Here is a 5,946-nt window from a genome sequence, read left to right as displayed (position 1 = left end):
ATATATATATATATATATATTTTTTTTTTTTTTTTTAATATTCCATCGCCTGCCTGTCAATTACCGCCAGTGTCGCAGTTATTGTGATACATATGCATGTATACTTCTCACTAATTCTATATTGCAAAATTTATCAATACTTATTCTTAACAGAAGGGCATATTAGAACTCCTGCTTCCTCAATAGAAATGTTAATCTCCGGACACTCCACATTATTTGAAATTAATGTCGCTTTCAGCTAGTTATTCACAATATGTGATACAGTGATCTTGGACACGATAAAGTTCTGCACTTTTAACACATCTAGGGCCCGACCTCTGTTAAACTTTTCTCTCTTGACCTTTACAGTGGATAATTCATGTGATATTCATCTTCTGTTAGTGACAATATCACAGATTTTGCGAGAACTATCTTTGTTCCTTTTTCTCAAGCAAAAAATGTGTGTGTGTGTGTGTGTGTGTGTGTGTGTGTGTGTGTGTGTGTGTGTGTGTGTGTGTGTGTGTGTGTGTGTGCGTTTGTGTATGCAGCTAACATGTCTACGGCTTGTCACATAATCACGGACAGATGCCCTTTTTTTATGTTCGTGTGGTCTAATTTTATAGTCATTACGTACACCGAGTAATTTGTTGTTGCACTGCTCTAAACATGTACAAAACAGGCAATTACCTTTTCTCTCTCTTTTTCTATGCACAGATGTATTCTGACATGTCCCTCTATCCTAATTTAATCAAAAGGTAAATAAGAAAAACAAGACAATTCAGTCTCAGTGTAAAATAATGATACAACGGGACGCTCTTCTCTGTTCTTACAAAAAGGAGAGAAGTTTTTTTTTTTTTTTTTTCTGAAGTAATGCTTGTAAAAGGCAAGAGAATAAATATTTCATTGAAGATAATTTAACAGTCTCATTCCCATTCCGTCCCTTGACATTAAAAATACTTAGACTTCATAATAATTTATGATGTTATACACAGTTCTCATGCCCCTTTTTTGTATATATGAAGTAAAGTTGCACGTGTAACTGGTGACGGAAAAATAACACTGAAGGCCGAAGTGATAATGAGAAACATGATGCAGAAATAAGTAGCTAAACATCTTTTCTGAGAGAGAGAGAGAGAGAGAGAGAGAGAGAGAGAGAGAGAGAGAGAGAGAGAGAGAGAGAGAGAGAGAGAGAGAGAGAGAGAGAGAGATGCCACGACCATTATTATTATTATTATTATTATTATTATTATTATTATTATTATTATCATTATTATTATTATTATTATTAACACTACTATTACACTTAATTACTGTGAATGCTGCTACTACCACTACTCCTATTACTACTACTATTACACTACTACTAATACTACTACTGCTACTACTACTACTACTACTACTACTACTACTACTACTACTACTGCTAACACTACCATCATTATCATTATTATTATTATTATTATTATTATTATTATTGTTGTTATTATTATCATCATCATGTTTATCATATGTAATATAAACTAGACAAGTTATGGATATAATGACCCCGCCTCACAAATAACATTAGCATTACCTTCTTATTCTACTATACTGCGATACCATTCCAAAATATTATTCCATGGTCACTTTTAATTAGTGCAAGTTAAACTATTCTCTCTCTCTCTCTCTCTCTCTCTCTCTCTCTCTCTTTCACACACACACACACACACACACACACATCGCGTAGTGTAGTGGTTAGCACGCTCGACTCACAATCAAGAAGGCCCGGGTTCGAATCCCTGGCGCGGCGAGGTAAATAAGCGAGCCTCTTAATGTGTAGCCCCTGTTCATCTAGCAGCAAACAGGTACGGGATGTAACCCGAGGGGATGTGACCTCGCTGTCCCGGTGTGTGGTGTGTCAGATCGGTCACTATGAGCTCTGAGCTTTTCCCGTAGGGGAACGGCTGGCTGGGTGACCAGCAGACGACCGTAGGTGAATCACACACACACACACGCACACACACTAAGTTAACTGATATGTATGCTAATAATTATAATAACAATTATAATATAATAATGGTATGAACAACAATAATAATGATAATAATAACAATGATGATAATGATGAAACTACTACTACTACTACTTCTACTACTACTACTACTACTACTAATATAACAATAATAATAATAACAATGATAATAATAATAATAATATTAATAATCATAATAATAACAACAACAATAATAATAATAGTAGTAAATAATAATAACGACAACCATAATGAAAATAACAATTATGATAACGACAGCAATAATCCTGAGTGGGGTGCTTCATAACGCAATGTTTCGCTAAATAACAAATGAATCACGTAAATGGACAGATGCAAAAATTAAGACAAAGAACACCTGTCCCCCCCTAATCAAAAAAAAAAAAAAAAAGGAGGAGGAAAGAGGAAATATATACAACACATAAACGAACAACAAAAGAGGAAATTAATATAACACAGAAACGGGCAACAAAGGAATGCTCGAGTAATTGATTGTTTCGCTGCCATGAAAAGGGAATCAAATGCTAACGTAATAATAACCACCGCGGCTCAATAGTGGATTAACTGACACACTGTTTTACTGTTATGACCGATGAATTATTGAACTGACTCGATGAATAACCATGCAAATGTTCCGGCTCCTGTGATACGGTGAAATTCCAACGATGCTAATACAGATGCACTGATACTAACTTTAATGTTGTAGATACTAATGGTAATGGAAGGGAATGTTGTCTGAAATGGAAGGAATGCAGGGCAGGTATTCATGTTCTGTTACCCAGTCGCGTTATGAAACTCGACTCCTTTATCTATTTATTCATTTGTTTGTGCCTATCTGGAGTAATGGTGTATTAGGTGTTGTATATGAAAACGATCCAAATGTAATGAACTGAAGCTTTCCTTGTGACTTTTGGTAAATGTATGACAACAGGAATAATGACATAAGTAGCAATAACAATAATAATAATAATAATAATAATAATAATAATAATAATAATAATAATAATAATAATAATAATGATAATAATAATAATAATAACAATAACTATACTACTACTAATAATTTATTACTTTCTATTCAGGTAAGATTTTTTTCACCCACGAGGTATGCTGACCAAGGGCTAAAACAAATACAGGAAAAAAGACTCATTACTATGAACACGAACTGAAAAATGAAATATTGACTGAAACTTTTGCTAAGAATTCAACTTTTGTGCTATTCTGAGCTTCTCTCTTTATTCCACTAACCATTCTTGTTTTGCCGCTATGTAATATGATCCTTCCTAAAATTAATGCTTTCTGTGTCTTATTCTCCTCATGAATTATGCTTCTGGTAGAGAAACTGTAAATAAAATAAGCTAATTAATATAAAAGCGTTTCTGTCAAGCCCTTTTCCTCTCCAACTTGTGTATTTTTCTTCCTAAACCTATAATTTCTCTTCTCACTGGAGGTTTACTAATATTCAACCTGTCACAAGAAAAACTAGCGGTTCTAAGACTTCAGACTGTCGATCTACTGGCTGTACTTTGTCTCTCGAAAAGTTCGTAGATAATCCTTAACGAGAAGATTCTGAAACCCCTCATAGCAGTTACAAAAGAATAATCCAGTGAATTGACTGGATTATGCAAAGGGCAATCCAGGAACATTCCGGTGTTTTTTTTTAATAATTTCCTCTTTGGGACTTACACGGAGCCTTTGCTTTAGTTCAGATTTGGCTATTTTTCTGACGTCAGGTTTGGCTGTCTTCATTTTCCAAAGTTACACTTCGACTCCGTCCTGGGAGAAGGAGACACCTAGATGCTAATGTAATATTGATATGGTCTATATGAAACTTTATTGCAGTATCCGGCAACATGTCTAATATCCAGACTCTACTCCCTGACGAATGATACCGTATTTTTATTCCTTTCAGTCTACTAAAGGCAAGAGCATCCGGTCCACTCAGTCGATAATGGAAAAAAAAATAAATACTTGCATTCCAATCTGCTATCGACAAAATTCCTAGCAAGCCGCGCCGCTGTGATAGAAAAGATGTCAGTCTTTTAGTGGTAAAACTCCCCTACATTCCAGCTTGTAAGAGGAGGTCAGAGAGGCACGAGAACTTTAAGGACTGACTCGGGTAACTCCGAGTCACACAACTTCCCTCCACCCTAAACAAGGTCGTCCGTGTGTGTGTGTGTGTGTGTGTGTGTGTGTGTGTGTGTGGAATTAGGACTGAGGTTCCACTTGACAATACAGAAGAATTTTCATGAAGCTGGAGTGCCTTGGGAGATGGGTCTTACGTAAGAGAATGAATTATGGAGTAAATTAAAGACACGAAAGTTGAATTAAGAAAAAAAGAATTCCTTTACTTACTTGAGGTGCCGCTGAAGAGTGACTCGAGACGTCTGGCTACGAGTAGGGCATCTAAGAGGATGGTTAAGGCTTCTATAGAGAAATTGGGAAGGAGGTGGAGTGAGGAATTCAATAGACGAAGCAAGAAACGGAGAGCATAAGTACGTGACTACGAGGAAGAAACGGGCGGAAGGCTAAATGGAGGGTAAGGGCGAGCCAAAAGTACTGTGTGTTTCTGAGGGATCCAGACGGTCATTGAAGACTATAGTGCCACAGAGGGAACCATAAAGAGAGACCATAAACGTCCGAGCGAACCAGACCAACGACCGCACACCGCAGCACGCGACGCCACACACGAAAAGCCTCAAAGTGTACTGCGACACCATACACCTACACCCAACACCTGCTACACCCCACACCTGCTGCACCCACTCTCCTTGCGCCACCTTGCCCACTCCTCCACGATTCCACATCACTCTAAGAATACCAATCGCACTCCCGTCTCCCTCCCCTCCCGCACTCTTGCACCGCCCACTCGTTCTCCAGTTCCCCTCATAGCACCCACTTTCTTTACCCTATCCGTTCACTATGACTATCCCTCCCCCTTTCCATTCCCTTTCCATTCCACCAGGTACGCCCACTACCTGTTATATCTCCTTCCTTCCACCTTCACTACCTCTTCCCCTGCTCCCTTCCTCTTCCCCCTTCCTGTCTACACGTCCCCAAGGCCCACCTCTTACTCCCTGCCGTTGACTGCCCCCCAGCCCGTCATTCTGGGCCACTTAACATGTGCCAGGGCCCAGGGACACTTACAAGGGAGGGTTTACGGCCGCGCAATGGCAGTGTCGCGTAAAATTGTTCTGACTTAGAGCTTAACTTTGCAAGCTGAACCATAGCCCGAGAGGGAGTTACTGCGTCCTACGGGATTTGTACGTATGTAGTGAGATTTTTTTTGTGTGTGTCTGCTTTCTCTCTCTCTCTCTCTCTCTCTCTCTCTCTCTCTCTCTCTCTCTCTCTCTCTCTCTCTCTTTCCTTTTCTTCCTCTTTTATCTTCATGTTATTATTATTATCATTGTTGTTGTTGTTGTTGTTATTTGTATTATCATTATTAATATCATCACTATTATGAACATTATTTGAATTTCATATGCTTTTCTTGGAATGAGAGAGAGAGAGAGAGAGAGAGAGAGAGAGAGAGAGAGAGAGAGAGAGAGAGAGAGAGAGAGAAACTCCACATTCCGCAAAGAAAATAAGTCAGCCTGGGGGAAATTCCTCATAACCTGGGTAGAAAAAAAAGTAAAAAGAGAAAAAAAAAGTGCTGCCTCACAGTCAAGGGGGAAATACCTCACAACCAAGAGAAGAAAAGTACACACGCAAGAATTAATGCCACCACTTTCAAATAGAAGGATGCTCTCTCTCTCTCTCTCTCTCTCCACACACACACACACACACACACACACACTTAGAATATAAAAAAACAACAGACAGACAAACGCTGAAATGGAGTACATAAATATATAACTACGAATCAAACCACACACACTCTCTCTCTCTCTCTCTCTCTCTCTCTCTCTCTCTCTCTCTCTCTCTCTCTCTCTCTCTCT

This window comes from Scylla paramamosain, chromosome 42, assembly GCF_035594125.1.
Source record: "Scylla paramamosain isolate STU-SP2022 chromosome 42, ASM3559412v1, whole genome shotgun sequence".
NCBI lineage: Eukaryota > Metazoa > Arthropoda > Malacostraca > Decapoda > Portunidae > Scylla > Scylla paramamosain.
Note: the sequence above shows the minus strand (reverse complement) of the source record.